This window comes from Megascapheus bottae, chromosome X, assembly GCF_031878675.1.
Source record: "Megascapheus bottae isolate mThoBot1 chromosome X, mThoBot2.hap1, whole genome shotgun sequence".
In the NCBI taxonomy this organism is placed as follows: Eukaryota; Metazoa; Chordata; class Mammalia; order Rodentia; family Geomyidae; genus Megascapheus; species Megascapheus bottae.
Window position 1 is genome coordinate 47,366,972 of NC_143547.1, and position 16,853 is coordinate 47,383,824.

General features: G+C 42.6%; 1 pseudogene; it reads left to right on the forward strand.

Moving 5' to 3' along the window:
* The first annotated feature begins 4,109 nt into the window (after positions 1-4,109).
* On the forward strand, positions 4,110-5,336 carry LOC150041014 (sodium/potassium-transporting ATPase subunit beta-3 pseudogene; annotated as a pseudogene).
* Positions 5,337-16,853: the final 11,517 nt, after the last annotated feature.

A 16,853-nucleotide genomic window follows, 5' to 3' on the forward strand; every position in this document is an offset into this window, starting at 1 on the left:
AGCACTGTCCTTGGGCTTTCTCTCAAGGCTAGAGCTCTACCATTTGAGCCACAGCACCACTTCTAGGTTTTTCTATGTATGTGGTACCAAGGATTCAGACCCGGGTCTTCATGCATGTTAGGTAAGCACTCTACCACTAGGCCAAACTCCTGGCCCTACAGAAACTATTTTATCAGAGCCTTAATTTGATTTTGATTTGATTGAATCAAAACCTAACAAAGATATTCGGAGAAAATAGAAAACTTCAATCTAGTACAACTATATTGTCTGAGAAGGAGAAAAATAAATCTCAAGGAGCTCTGGTTAGTGGCCAGAGGCACAGGCCACTAAAAGACTGAGATCTACTCAGGCTGCTGAGATCTTAGCCATCATGGTTATAAGCCAGTCCAGGCAGAAAAGTCCATGAGACTCTTATCTTCAATAAACTACTCAGAGAAAGCTGGGAGTGGTGCTATGGCTCAAGTGGTAGAACACTAGCCTTGAGCACAAAGAGGCTCAGGACAGCACCCAGGCCCTTAGTTCAAGCCCCAGAACTGGCAAAAAGAAAAAAGAAAGACTGAGATCCTATCCTAACAATGAGAACACTATCCAGCAAGGTGCTGGCGCCTTATCTATAATTCTATCTGTATAATGCCTATCTGTATAATTCCTATCTGTAATTCTAGATACTCAGGAGGCTGACATCTGAGGGGCATGCTCAAAGCCAGTATGAGCATAGAAGCCCAGGAGATTCTTAGTTCTATTTACCAACAAAAAGTAGGAAACAAAAGTGTGGCTCAAGGGACCAGGAGTGTGGCTTAGTGGTAGAGTGTTTGACTAGCATGCATAAAGCCCTGGGTTCCATTGCTTGGTACCACTTACACAGAAAAAGCCAGAAGAAGTGGTGCTGTGGCTCAAGGGCTAGAGCACGAGCCTTGAGAAAGCTCAAGGATAGTATGAAGGCCCTGAGTTCAAGCCCCAGAACTGGCAAAAAAATTAGAAGTGTGGCTCAAATGATAGAGCATCAGCCTTGAATGAAAATTCAAAGCGGAAATCTAAAGCTCTGAATTCAAGCCTCATTACTTGACATACACACAGAAAAAATATTGCTCCTCTTCCAAACCTAATTGGAACATCTCTAAAGGACTGTCGTGTGTGTGTGTGTGTGTGTGTGTGTGTGTGTGTGTGTGTGTGTGTGTGTGTGTTCTCAGGCTTGAACTCAGGACCTGGGCACTGTCTATGAGATTTCTTCCCCCCCACCCCCCACCCACTTCAAGTCTAGTGCTCTATCACTTGAGCCACAGCTCCACTTCCAGATTCTTTGATGCTTAATTGGAGGTAAGAGTCCTGCAGACTTTCTTGTTTGGGCTGGCTTTCAACTATGAGCCTCAGATCTCAGCCTCCTAAGTAGCTAGGATTATAAGTGTGAACAACCAGTGCCCAGCTAAAAATGGATGATTGTGTATGCCGGTCCTGGGGCTTGAACTCAGAGCCTGAGTATTGTCGCTTCCATTTCCACAACTTCACTTCCAGCTTTTTTGTTGTTCATTGGAGATAAAAGTCTTGCAGACTTTTGGGCTCTCCTGGCTTCGAACAGTGATCCTCAGATCTCAACCTCCTGAGTTGCTGAGATTACAGGGATAAGCTACTGGCACTCGTCCTAGAAAGCATATTTTAAAAATAGAATGATTGCGAGAAATAATAGTACAATAGAATTAAAATAACAGGGGCTGGGAGTTTGGCCTAGTGGTTAAAGTGCTTGCCTAGCATGCATGAGGACCCGGGTTCGATTCTTTGGTACCACATATATAGAAAAAAGCCAGAAGTGGTGCTAAGGCTCAAGTGGAAGAGCTCTAGCCTTGAGAAAGTCCAAGGACAGTGCTCAGGCCCTGAGCTCAAGCCCAGGACTGGCAAAAAAAAAAGAATTAAAATAACAAAAATTTTTAAAGAGCTAGAAAATCTCAAAGTATGGGAACAATAAAAATACACTTATAAATAACACAAGGATTACCAGGCTCATACCAATAATCCTAGATACTCAGAAGGCTGGGTCTGAGGTTTGCAGTTTGAAGCCAGCCTCCACAGCAAAGTGCATATAACTTATCTCTAACTAACCACCAAAAAGCCTCAGGTGGAACTGAGTTTGAGTGTCAGCATGAATAAACAAAGCTCAAGGACAATATCCAGGACTCAATCCCCAAGACTGGAACAAAAATAAGCAAATAACAAGGATTAAAAAAAATCTCAAGGCTAGCATTCTACCACTTGAGTCACAGCACCACTTCCAGATTTTTCTGAGTAGTTCATTGGAGATAAGAGTCTCCTAGACTTTCTTGTTTGGGCTGGCTTTGGCCATGATCATCAGATCTTAGTCTCTGAGAAGCTAGGATCACAGGCGTGAGCCATAGACACCCAGCAAGCATTTCAAAAATATCCTCATGTAAGTGAAAATGAAAATAAATTTATCAAAATTAGTTGGATTTATTAAAAGCCTGGCTTATATGGAAATTCGTAGTGTTGCATGAGTATTTTATTTATTTATTATTATTATTTTGGAGGGGTCCTGGGGCTTGAACTTGGCCTGGGTGCTGTCCCTGAGCTCTTCAGCTCAAAGCCACCGCCCCACCCTTGAGCCAAGCCCCACTTCCCATTTTCTAGAGGTTAACTGGAGATAAGAGTCTCTGGTCTATTTGTGCCTCGGTTGGCTTTGAAACTTGATCCTCAGATCTCAGCCTCCTGAGTAGCTAGGATTACAGATGTGAGCCACCACACCCAGCATTTTTTAAATTATTTTAAATTAACTAATTAATTTTTTTGCCAGTCCTGGGGCTTGGTCTCAAAGCCTAATCACTGTTCTTGAGCGTACCTCAAGGCTAATGTTCTATCACTTGAGCCACAGCACCATTTCTAGCTTTTTTCTATGCATGTGGTACTGAAAAATCGAACCCAGGTCTTCATACATGCTAGGGAAGCACTCTACCACTAGGCCAACCTCCGGGCCCGTATTTATTATTTTTATTTTAATTAATTTATGTTATTGTTATGATACAGGTGATGTACATGTCATGTCACGTAATGCGTACATTTCTTTTTATACAGTGTCATCTGTTCCCTCAGTCTCTCCCAGTCTCTCCCTCCTGTCTTTATCCATGAGTTATATAGTGAATTGAGCTCCATTATTGCACTTATTCATCGTTTTTCCTTTGAGTCCTGTGTCCTCCACCCACCTTGTGACGATATATATGTGAATACATCATATATAAGATAAAGTTGCCATGAATATTTTTAAACAGAAGAGAGACTTAAATTAATTGTTTACATTTCCATTTTAGAAAAAAATTTAAAGAGAAAATTAGCTCAGTGTCAGTGGCTCACACATGTAATCCTAATTAGTGGAGGAGGCTGAGATCTGACCATCGAGGTTCAAAACCAGTCTAGGCATAAGTACCTGAGATTCCTATCTCCCATTAGCCATTAAAAAGTCAGGAGTGAGCTGTAGTTCAAGTGGTAGAGCACTTGTCTTAAGAGAGAGAGAGAGAAAAAAAACTCCAGGGACACCTCCTAGGCCCCCAGGTGAAGCCCAAGGACAGGCAACTACAGAGTGTGTGGGGGGGAGTAAATTAGATCCACATAAGCCCATTATAGTATAAAAATTTCAGAAATCAATGAAACTCAAATTTACAAAACTTAACCGATTATCAACAAAACCAGAAGTTGATTCTAAAAAAAAGAAAGAAAGAAAGAAAGAAAGAAAGAAAGAAAGAAAGAAAGAAAGAAAGAAAGAAAGAAAGAAAGAAATGAGTGGGGATGGATTAGACAAAGGCTAAGAGAGAGAATGACAGAAGTGATTCTATTCTCCCCAAGATACATTGTACACAGTAAATGGACATGTGAAACTGAACCCCTTTTGTATAATTATCAGGAAGAAAACAAGAAAAAAAATAAACTACGTATCTCTCCAGATAAGTAAATCAAAGAAGGGGAGAGCAAAGGGGGAAGACACAAGGCTGGCGGGCGAGCGGTTTAGGGATTGGCTTCTTTTTGGGGGCGGGGACTTCGGGCTGCCTTGGTTTAAGCAGCAGGCTCAGCACAGCAGCCAGCAGCAGTTCTCTGTTCGGCCCAGAGCCAACTGGTACTCTGCCTTGACAGCTGCTGTTTGCCAGGCTGCACTCCAGGGCAGCACCAGCCGTTCAAACTGAGATTCGGGGCAGCTTCTCCACTCATCATCCGAGCATCCACCATGAGGAACAATGAGAATTCCAGGTACAGGAGACCCCAGAGGACATTTACCATCTACAAGTCCACCACCAGAGAGTTCCTGGGGCGTACTGCCCAGAACTGGGGTTTGCTCTTACTTTTCTACCTGATTTTTTATGGGTTCCTGACAGCTCTCTTCACGCTTTCCATGTGGGCTATGCTACAGACGCTGAATGATGATTTTCCAAAGTACAGTGACCAGATTGTTAGTCCAGGACTTATGGTTTTTCCAAAACCAGCAATTGCATTGGACTATACATTGAGGAGCTCTGACCCTCGTTCTTATGAAAGATACGTTAGGGACCTGCAAAGGTTTCTGAAGGCATATTCTCTAGAAGAACAGCAGAATCTCACAGTCTGTCGGAATGGAGTACTTTTTGAACAGAAAGGTCCCGTTTACAACGCGTGTCAGTTTCCTGTTTCATTACTTGATGCTTGCAGTGGTCTGAAAGATCCGGATTTTGGCTACTCCCAAGGAAAACCCTGCATCCTGGTGAAAATGAACAGAATCATTGGCTTAAAGCCTGAAGGACAACCAAAGATAAAATGTGCTTCCAAGGATGAAAGAATTGCAACCATATCCGTTTATCCCAAGGATGGGATTATAGACTTGAAGTATTTTCCATATTATGGAAAGAAACTGCATGTGGGCTATTTACAGCCTTTAGTTGCTGTCCAAGTCACCTTTGGATTCAAGGGGCTTGAAAAAGAAGTTTTTATTGAGTGCAAAATTGAAGGATCGCCTAACCTGAAAAACCGTGAGGATCGTGACAAGTTTTTGGGACAAATTACATTCAAAGTCATCTTAAATGAGTAGCTTTAAGCAGAAGTGTCTTCTCCACAGAGCAAATGTGTTTGTCAGAGAGCCTTCATTTTATCAGGTGGATTTGATATTGCAGAATTATGAGGGTGCAGTGGGGAAAGGTGATGTGACAGAGGACCTTGAGGTCATATAGTGTGCTTCTAGTTTTAGCACTTCTTGTCCCCTGAACCTCGTGTACTAGTATAATCATCGGCTTGTGAACAATGGAGTGGGAGGCTCGCATCTCCCCTTCCTTGCATTGTGGTTTCATTGCCAAGCTAATCTAGAACTTTGCTGTGCTGTGGAAATACTTGATGGATTTAACCCTGGTTAACCGTTAGATTTTGATGGCACTTTGCCAACACCAAATGGCTTTATATTTGCCAAGAAATGTCTGTGGAGAAGTTCTGTATATAGAGAAGAAAAAGAAAATAAATATCACCTGAAAGTGCTATCTTGCTTTTTTTGTGTGTAGTCATTTGTTAAATGCTCAATGAGTCTGGAGCTTTTGGATTAAAAGGTTTAGGGTAGGGACTGGTGGCTCTCACCTGTAATCCTAACTCATCAAGATGCTGAAATCTGAGAGTTGAGGTTTAAAGCCAGCCTGGGAAGGAAAGTGTTCGAGACTCTGATCTCCAATTAACCACCAGAAAGCCAGAAGTGGAGCTGTGGCTCAAAAAGTAGAGCACTAGGCTTGAGCAAAAAGCTCAGGGATGACTGGCAGTATTGCCTAGTGGTAGAGCACTAATCTTGAATGCATGAAGCCCTGGGTTAAATTCCTTGGTACCACAAACACAGAAAAAGCCAAAACTGGGACTGTGGCTCAAGTAGTAGAGTACTAGTCTGGAGAAAGCTCAAGGACAGGGCTCCTGAGCTCAAGCCTGGCAAACAAAAGCTCAGAGATGGGGCTGGAGGTATAGCTCAGTTGTTAAGAGTGCTAGTTAATGTGTGAGTGTCAGGTACTGAATTCAAGTCCTGGTCTTAGACCCTAAAAAATTGCCAAGGCCCTGAGTTCAAGCCTCAGGCCTGGGCGCGCGCGCACACGCACACACACGTACACACACACAAACACGCCCCTAAGGTTTTGTTATAAAACATGTAAAAATACTAAGGGGGATTATTTTTAGTGTTCCCACAGATTAATTCATTTTGGGCTGTACATGAAACAACATTTTCTTAGGTGCTGAATTCCAGGCAATTGTCTTTTTTGCTCAAGGATGGTGATCTGTCACCAAAGCTAGACATCCACTTTTGGCTTTTTGTTGGTTAACTGGATATGAGTCTCTGACTTTCCTGCCTCATGATCCTCAGTTTTCAGGCTTTAGGATTACAGGTGTGAGCCACCAGCATCCAGAGAAAACTATTTTTAGGTTAGCCAGAATTAATACACCTAGCCTTTTTAATTGTTTGAAGAAGCCTAACATGCCTTAGCTGATGATGACATCTTGACAGTGACTGGAGAAAACTGTTGACTTGCTCCGAGGCTGTGGGGAAGCTATACTGCTTACATGCTGCTTGCTGTACCTCTACACAAACAAGTGCAGGCAGGCTATAGGCCAGACAGTTGCTGCTGCTGCCAATACAAGTAGATTCTGAAAGGCATTATCCAGCTACAAGAAAGTTTCCTAATAATTCTATATGGTTGGGGGAGGGGAAATCAACATGTTTCTCAACATGCTTCAATATTTTAATATGCCAAGCTATAGACATACACAAGAGATTCTTTTCTTTTTGTCAGTCGTGGGGCTTGAACTCTGGGCTTGGGCATTGTCCCTGAGCTCTTCAGCTCAAGGCTACCGCCCCACCCCTTGAGCCAAAGCACCACTTCCAGTTTTCTGGTGGTTAATTGGAGATAAAAATCTAAGTGCCAGTAATTGTATATAGAAATTCCCTTCTTGAATACTTGTTTGTTAAACACATCATTTGAAATATGATGTGAAAAATCAATGTTAATAAATTGTTTAACAAAAAAAGAGTCTCATGGACTTTAGAGCCCAGGCTGGCTTTGAATCTAGATCCTCAGATCTCAGCCTCCTGGTTAGCTGAGATTACAGGCATGAGCCACCACGCCTGGCAAGAGAGATTTTTTTTGATGTGTCATATTTTTGTCAGTTGTGAGGCTTGAACTCAAGGCCTGAGCACTGTCCTTGGACTTTTCTCAAGGCTAGAGCTCTACCAATTGAGCCACAGCACCACTTCTGGCTTTTTTCTATGTATGTGGTACCAAGGAATCAAACCGGGGCCTTCATGCATGCTAGACAAGCACTCTACCACTAGGCCAAACTTCCAGACCCCCCCCCTTTTTTTTAGCACAGCAAGTAGAAGTGAAAATCAGATTGTATTTCTTACACTTAATACTGTTTATGGCAGCCATCAGTGTACCTTAGAGGTTTATTTTTTTTTCTGATTGAAGATTTATATTTGTAAATTTGTTTTTGAAATGCTGTGGATAAAAACCAGGGTCAGGCCGGGAGTTTGGCATAGTGGTTAAAGTGCTTGCCTAGCATGCATGAAGACCCAGGTTCGATTCCTCAGTACCACATATAGAAAAAAGCCGAAAGTGGTGCTGAGGCTCAAGTGGTAGAGCTCTAGCCTTGAGAAAGTCCAAGGACAGTGCTCAGGCCCTGAGCTCAAGCCCAGGACTGGCAAAAAAAAAACCCAGGGCCTCACAAATTCTAGGCAAGGTTCTACCCCTGAGCTACAAGTGCTGAAGGATTTTGTGACAGGAAATAACAGGTGGTCAGGGAACGAGGGTTAGTCGGTGTGAGGGATTGAAGGGCCAGCACATTTCTTCCTTTTACATAGAGTATTTCAGTATAATTGCCTTCGGGGCTATTTTTTTCTTTTTTGTTCTATTGCATGATAAACATGGTTGAAATCACTCGATTCCAAGTTGACTTATTTTTTCCTAATTTCTTTGCAAAACTTTTCTTTAAATAAATGACTAAAGTTGTTCTTATAAAGGTGATATGCAGGAGAGTTACAGTTACTTATGTTAGCTAATGAGTACATTTCGTTTTAGACAGTGTCATCCCTCCTCTCACTGTCTCCCACACTTTTTTTTTTATCATCGGTCATGAACTTGAACTCAGAGTTCAGGTGCTGTCCCTGTGCTCTCTTTTTTTTTTTCCAGTCCTGGGCTTGAGCTCCAGCTTTTTTCTATGTATGTGGTACCAAGGAATTGAACCAGGTCTTCGTGCATGCTAGGCAAGCACTCTACCACTAGGCCAAACTCCCTCCCCCCCCACCGTGCTCTTTTGATCAAAGCAAGTGCTCTACCATTTTAAGCTACAGCTGTATGTCTGGTTGTTAAGTGATTATTTGGGTGCTTTTCTGCTCAGGCTGGCTTTGAACTGCTACCCTCAGATCTCAGTTTCCTGGTGCCTGGACACCCACACATAATACACCTAACTTTTTCTCTCTTTCTGCCCTCCCTCCCCCCTCCCTCCCTCCTTCCCTTCCTTCTTTCCTTCCTTCATCCCTCCCTCCCTCTTTCCCTCCTTCCCTTCTTTCTTTTGTTCTTTTTTTCTTTTTTGCCAGTCCTGGGGCTTAAACTCAGGGCCTGGGCACTGTCCCTGAGCCTCTTTCACTCAAGGCTAGCACTCTAGCACTTGAGCCATAGTGCCACTTCAGCTTTTTAGGTGTATGTGATCCTGAGGAATCAAACCCAGGGCTTCAATGCATGCTAGGCAAGCACTCTACCACTGAGCCACATTCTTAGCCCACAGCACACCTAACTTTTCATAAAATTAAATTTATATGGAAATTTTTTATTATGTGAAATATCTTACTACTTTGGCAGCACTGTGGTTCAAACTCAGGGTCTCATATTGTTTGCTACTACTGAGTTATACCTCCAGCCTTGTTTTTATGCTGGTTATTTGGAAGATGAAGTAGAATGAACTTGTCTGCCTCAGCTGGGCTACAGCCAGACTGAGGTCTTCCAAGCATCTAATTTTTAAAGAACAGTCATACCTAAAGGATTAAGATATTGACTGCCTAAATACTCTTTCAGTGTGGAAAAGTTAAATTAATCCTTTTATGAAATTGCTAGTAGCCAAGGTATCCTTTCTAGGTATTAAAAGAGCTTAGAGGAATGATCCAGTAATCCTTTCATCAGAAAGGAATGCTCAAGGTCACAAGAAGGAGAGACCTATGTCCCAAGCCTCTTATTGTAAGGCTACCCTAGACTCACTGACTCCATATTTGGAATACTATCAAAATAGATATGTAGTAGGAGGATTGAAGGCTGTCCCATGACCATTTACCTGAGAAAGTTCAAAGTGAGACCCTCAGCTTAGAAGATATAAATACTCCTGGAATGAGGACCGCCCACTTGATCCCCTGTTCTCATCCCTTGATGCTGGAAGGTATTTTAACCTTTTACCCATTTATTTCTCTTGTTTCACTCTGCTTTAGTAATTCATCTTTGCCAGTCCCTTACCTTGTGAGCCTGTGGAAGCAATCCCAGGGAGATGGCAAGGGGCAGCCAGATCTGCCATGAAGATGGCAAAGCTTTCCCCTCTTGGCGTTCTGTCCATACAAAGGTGGCCCTGACAAGTCAGGTATACTGGTCAGTCACTTCACCCAAATTATCTCTAGTACCCCTCAAGCAATATTGGAGACTTAACAGCATCAAGATAGGTGTGTGTGTGTGTGTGTGTGTGTGTGTGTGTGTGTGTGTGTGTATACGTGTGTGCGTGCACAGGCACAGGGTGGAGGCTGAGAAAGCAAAGTGCAGAAACCACATAGAAATTCACAAGACCTAGACTATAGAAAGATCACCAAGGCAACAAATAGAATCCCAATGTTACTTACCTAAGGGGTCCTGGGACTCCAGCCAGCTGTTCCTGAAGCCTTGCTCTTGGGAACCCAGACAAACACACCAAGCTTCACATGGGGCATTTAGTTTCAACAGCCACCGAAATATGATCTCAGTAAGCCACAGCACTGTGTTCTCTTCACACAGAGCACTCTCAAAGCAAGGTAGACTGCTTAGCATGCATGAAGCCTTGGGTTCGATTCCTTGGTACCACATACACAGAAAAGGCCCGAAGTGGTGCTGTGGCTCAAGTAGTAGAGCTCTAGCTTTGAGAAAGTCCAAGAACAGTGCTCAGGCCCTGAATTCAAGCCAGGACTGGAAAAAAAAAACAAGGTAGACTAACCTGCATCCACATACATCAGACCTGAGCTGTCAGAAAGCCACTGAGGTGGACAAATCACCGGACAAAATCTGAAAGTAAAGTATAATTCCATTCATACTCATACTTGCTAAACCCTACTTCTGTTCTCATTTTGGAACCATTGTCCAGAAATGTGGGTGGACACATATCTTCTACTTTTTCTTCTGTTTCTATAGAAAACCGTATACATTTTTGCCTATTGCTAGTGAAAAGTCTAATTTTTATGACAAAAGGCTTTTCAAGGGTTTTGATATCCCTGAAATTCTGGATCATTTAAAGGAAAACTTTTTCAAAAAAAATGTGTCCCAACAGAGGAAGATGTAATTATGGGGCAGGCAGATGGCTTGCTACTAGCCTCAGAAACTAAAAGATTTCACTAGAAAAGCTACAGCACTGTTGAAATAAAAAAAAAATTAGAACCAGGCCCTGGTGGTTCACAATCCTAGTTATTTAGGAGGCTGAGATCTGAGGATTGTGTTTCAAAGCCAGCCCAGGCACAAAAGTCTGTGAGAGTTTTATCTCCAATTAACCACTAGAAAATCAGAAGTGGTGCTGTGGGGATTCCATATCAAATATGAACTGTCCACTTCTGTGCTACATATGAAAGTGTTTCTAGCGAGATGTTAAGTCAGAAGTTGGAATTACTTATAGCCCAGTAGCTTATTTCTCAGTTTGTTTAGATGTCAAGGCACAGGGGATGGTCAGATCCTCTGAGTTGGAACTTTACAGCCATTCTTATTGAAAAGGCCTAAGTTCTTATTTTGAATCTCACAATCTGTGACAGATATTTTACAACTTGTAAGACCAAGCATCTGCCAGTGGATACAATAGTGACAGATTTTTTCAGTCAAGCCTTCAGAGTCCACTGAGAAGTCCGTGATATCCATCTTGATCCCTTTAGCACAGGGTTAGCAGCAATCTCAGTGGATCAGATAAGCAATCTCCACCCCAACTCCACACAATACAAAAGCAGATCCCTCATCTTACCCTCATAGAGACTTGTAAGCCTTTAGAAAGAATCATATTGAGCAATCTAGCAAGATTCCCCAGAGCTTTGAAGTATTATCTTATTAATCTTCCATCCACAGACAAGCACACTGTTTATTGGTTTAAATTCTCTTCTTGTCCTTGTTATATTCAGCTAAGTCCAGTCTCCCTCCCTTCCTATAAAATTCTATTTCAGTAAGTCCAAATCAATTCCCTTTTCTTTTCTTTTTGCCAGTCCTAAGGATTGAACTCAGGGCCTGAGCATTGTCCTTTAGCTTTCCCAAGGTTAGAGCTCTACCACTTGAGCCACAGCACCACTTCTGGCTTTTTCTGTGTACGTGGTACTGAAGAATAGAGCCCAGAGCTTTGTCATGCAAGGCAAGCATTCTATCACTAGGCTACACACTCAGCCCCTGCATCAGTTTCCCTTCCCCTCCCCCCACTTTTTTTGTTGCCAGTTCTGGAGCTTGAACTCAGGACCTGAGTGCTGTCTGTAAGCTTTTTTGTTGTTAAAACTTCCATTGTTGGGGCCGGGAGTTTGGCCTAGTGGTTAAAGTGCTTGCCTAGCATGCATGAAGACCCGGGTTCGATTCCTCGGTACCACATACATAGAAAAAAGCCAGAAGTGGTGCTGAGGCTCAAGTGGTAGAGCTCTAGCCTTGAGAAAGTCCAAGGACAGTGCTCAGGCCCTGAGCTCAAGCCCAGGACTGGCAAAAAAACAAAAAACAAAAAAAAACAACTTCCATTGTTATTATAAAGGTGAAGAACAGGGGGTTAGAGTTGCATAGACCAGGTAAATGTATGCTTTAGGTAATGTAATAAAGCATACATTTCCTTTTGAACACTGTCATCTCTTTCCTCACTCTTTCCCAGTTTGTCCCTCCCATCCCCATCCACAAGTGCTAGTGAGAACCACTGCTGCATTTGTTCATTCTTTGTCCCTTTACTTCTATGCCTCCTGTTATCCTCCCAAAAGAGATAAATGAACAAACCACATAAAAAGAAAGGAAAACAAAAGTAGCAACAAAGAAAAGACCTCATTTCTATTTGCTGGAATGTATTTTGGTAAATATTATTTTATATGATCAGATTCATATTGGCATTGAGCCTTTGTGTTCATGTCATATGTCTGAAAAAGCGTAACAAAATCTCTTTCTCTTTTTTTTTTGTGCCAGTCCTGGAGCTTGAACTCAGGGCCTGGGCACTGTCCATGAGCTTTCTCAAGGCTGGTACAAAGAGGACACTAGACATTTGGCAGTAGGTCTGAACTGCCAACTGTGAATAGATGAGCACGTGCAGATTGGATAGGGTAGGACATGGACCCCTCTCAGCCTTCTCCTGATAGATAGAAGCAGATGAGGCTACAGTCCCTATGGGACTGGGCTGTTAGGGCACAATTAACATGGCTGCTGATGTGCTCATTGCTGGTACTGAGAGCTGGAAGAAAGCAGGGCAGTCAATGACAGGAGGGGCTGGAGTTCATCGGAAAATGGGGGGGGACATAGATCCCAAAGGAGACTACAAATGAAAGTTCTTAATGAGGATTAAGCAAGGTTTCTAAGACTTTGGTCCCCTAAGTACTAGAAGTGATTCAGGGGCCCTGGCAGGCCCAAGAGGTGTCATACCTAGGCCCTCAGCAGTGTTGGAAGTGTCAGGTACAGAGTGCATGTAAGATAGGAGCTGAGGAGAACAAAGTTCTAGAGGAATAAACTAATGTAATTTTTTTATTTTCTTTAATTGTGAAGGAGTCTAATACTTGTAGCCCAGGATTCTTCATGGATTTGATGCCCTTTTATTTTTTGAATCATTTATAGGAATTTTTTGAAATTTTTTTTCTAGAAAGGTGCCAATAATAGTACCCATTTAATATGTTTGCTTATTTAACTTTTTAAAAATTGTTATTGTAAAGGTGATGTACAAAGGGGTTACATTTACATAAGTCAGGTAATGAATTATTTATTTATTTGCCAGACCTTGGCCTTGAACTCAGAACCTGTACACCGTCCTTGATCTTTCTCAAGGCTAGCATCCTACCACTTGAGCCGTTGCACCACTTCTGGCTTTTTCCGGGTATGCAGGAATTAAACCCAAGGCTTCATGTATGCTAGGCAAGCACTCTACCACTAAGCCATACACCTGGTGTGTTTTTTTTGAACAGTACCACCATAAGCTATGGAAATTAAAAAAAAAAAACAGTGACCAAAGAGAAAACAAAAAGTAAAATTTAAAAACTCTCTAGCTGGACACAGTGGCTCACTCCTGTAATCCTAGCTACTCAGGAGGCTGAGATCTGAGGATCAAGGTTCAAAGTCAGCCCCGGCATTAAAATCTGTGAGACTCATCTCCATTTAGGCACCAGAAAACCAGAAGTGGGGTTGTAGCTCAAGGGGTAGGTCAGTGGCTTTAAGCTGAAGAGCTCAGGGACAATGTCCTGGCCCAAAGTCCCATGACTGACAAAACAAACAAACAACACAGCAACTCTCTAGTTTCCATTTCTTGGAGTTTATTTCGACAATTATTTTATATGATGATATGCATAGAGCTATTGACCCTTTGTGATCCTCTTCTAACAGTATGTTCCTTTGGTCTCATTGATAAAATTATACAGGACCTTAGATGTTTTCATTTTCTTTAGGTAGTTCTACAAAGATGTTGCAACAGAACAGTTGATGAATACAGTGCTTCTTTTTTTTTGTCATTCAGGTGGCTTGAACTCAGGGCTGGGGTGCTGTCTCTGAGCTCTTTTTTGGGGGGTGTCATGGGGCTTGAACTCTGGGACTGGGCACTGTCTTTGAGTTCTTCAACTCAAGGCTACCACTCTACCCCTAGTCCTTGAGCTCTTCAGCTCTAAGCTATCACCCTACCCCAGGAGCCACAGCCCCACTTCCCGTTCTCTAGTGATTAATTGGAGGTAAGAGTCTCAAGTTCTTTTGTGCCCAAGCTAGCTATGAACCTTGGTCCTCAGATCTAGCCTCCTGAGTAGCTAGGATTACAGGTGTGAGCCACAGTGTTGGCATTGTCTCTGAGCTCTTTTGCTCAAGGCTAGTGCTCTATCATTTTGATGCACGGATCTACTTCTGGAGTTTTTCTTTTCAGTTGTTAACTGGAAATAAGAGTCTCATGGACTTTCTTGGCAGGATTAGCTGTGAAGTGTGATCATCAGATTTCAATTTCCTGAGTAGCCAACATCATACAGGCATAAGCACCAGCACCTGGCAACTGTCTTGATCACTGTTTTAACATTCTCACCCACCCCTTGCACCTCCCTTAACTCACTTTTTTTTGCCAGTCCTGGGCTTGAGCTCAGGGCCTGAGCACTGTCCTTGGACTTTCTCAAGGCTAGAGCTCTACCACTTGAGCCTCAGCACCACTTCCAGCTTTTTTCTATGTATGTGGTACCGAGGAATCGAACCCAGGTCTTCATGCATGCTAAGCAAGCACTCTACCTCTAGGCCAAACTCCCGGCCCCTACCTCACTTTTTTTGGTGGGTCATGGGGCTTGAACTCGGCCTGGGCACTGTCCCTGATCTCTTCAACTCAAGGCTACCACCTTACCCCTGGGCCTGGGCACTGTCCCTGAGCTCTTAAGCTCAAGGTTACCACCCTATCCTTGAGCCAAGCCCCATTTCCCATTTTCTACAGGTTCATTGGAGATAAGAATCTCAGGTCCTTTTGTGCCTGGGCTGGCTTTGAACCTTGATCCTCAGATCTCAGTATCCTGAGTAGCTAGGATTACGAGCATGAGCCAACGCGCCTGGCCTCACTTTTTTTTTTTGCCAGTCCTGGGGCTTGAACTTAGGGCCTGCGAACTGTCCTTGGGCTTTCTTAAGGTTAGAGCTCTACTACTTGAGCCACAGCACCACTTCTAACTTTTTCTATGTATGTGGTACCGAGGAATGGAACCTGGGTACTTGTGCATGCTAGACAAGCACTCTACTATTAGGCCAAATGCTCAGCCTTCTCACTTTTCTCTTTTGGTAATTCATTGATTTTTTTTGGCCATTTAACAAAGCAATTTATATGCATAATGCATATTGATCTGTGTCATCCCTTCAGCGATTTCACCCCATTTTTACCTACCCCTTTCCTTATTTTTCTCAATTCTGTGGTATATACAATGCATTCTTGCCTGCATTCTACTACCTTCCCCCATTCATTCTTTTTCCCTTCTCCCCTTACCTCTACCCTCCCCTCTTGCAAGTACCCTTTTCCTGGCACTTACGTTTTGGGGACTTTTACTTAGTCTTTCTAAAGAGTTCTATACTATTTGCTATTTCTATACTTCATAGAGTCTATTATACTTTAGTTCCTTCATTTAAATTTACATTAATTTATTTTCAGTCATAGGCATTTTTTCTTTCCTGTTTCTTTTTTTCTTTTTCTTTTTTTGCCAGTCTTGGGGCTTGAACTCATCATCTGGGCACTGTTCCTGAGCTTCTTTTGCTTAAGGCTAGCACTTTACCCACTTGAGAGCCACAGCACCACTTCTGACTTGTGTGTGTGTGTGTGTGTGTGTGTGTGTGTGTGTATGTGTGTGTGTGTGTGTGTGTGGTACTGAGGAATCAAACTCAGGGCTTCATGCATACTAGGCAAGCACTCTACCACTAAACCACATTCCCAGCCTAAAAACTTTCCTAAAAGTAGCGTTCTAGTGGTTCAGCAAATTGGAGACTTGACTTGTCATTTGCAATATGATTGAACCTGGGAAATATTAATTATTAGTCTGAGCCTTGGGCTTTTGCTAGAACTCTACCACAACTCCATTTCCGGCTTTTTTTTCTATATGTGTGGTACCAAGGAACCAAACCCAGGTCTTTGTGCATGCTGGGCAAGCACTCTACCACTAGGACATGCTTCTGGCCCTTCACTTTGCTTCTTAAAACATTTGCTGTCACCACTTATCTTATGTAGAAGGCTTGGGGACTGGGAATGTGGCTTAGTGGTATAGTGCTTGCCTTGCATTCATGAAGCCATGGATTCCATTCCTCAATACCACATAAACAGCAAAAACCTGAAGTGATGTTGTGGCTCCAGTGGTAGAGTGCTAGCCTTGAATAAAAGAATCCCGGAGTGAGGTGGAATCTTAGAGTTGTTTTGATTTGCATTTCTTTTATGACCAGAGATGTTGAGCATTTCTTCATGTGTCTATAGGCCATTTTTGTTTCTTCTTCAGAGAAGACTCTTTAAGTCTTTGGCCCATGTTTTAATGGGATGGTTGTTACTTTGGAGATCAGTTTTGGAGTGATTCAATTTTTTGAGCTGTTGATATATTTTAGATATGAGGCCTTTGTCTGTTGTATGGTTAGTGAAGATTTTCTCCCATTTTGTAGGCTTCCTATTTAATTTACTAGCTATGTCCTTTGCCCTACAGAAGCTCTACAGTTTAATGCAGCACTTATCCAGCCTTTCTCTGATTTGTTGTGTTTCTTGGTCTTTATTGAGAAAGTTTCAACCTGTGCCAAGGAGGCCTAGTGTGTCTCCTATTCCTTCTTGTAAAGTTTTCAGTGTGTCGGCTTTTACCTCCAGGTCTTTGATCCATTTGGAGTTAATTCTAGTGCAGGGTGACAAAGAAGGATCCAACTTTAGTTTTCTGCAGGTGCTTAACCAGTTCTGCCAGCACCACTTGTTAAAGAGGCTGTCTTTCT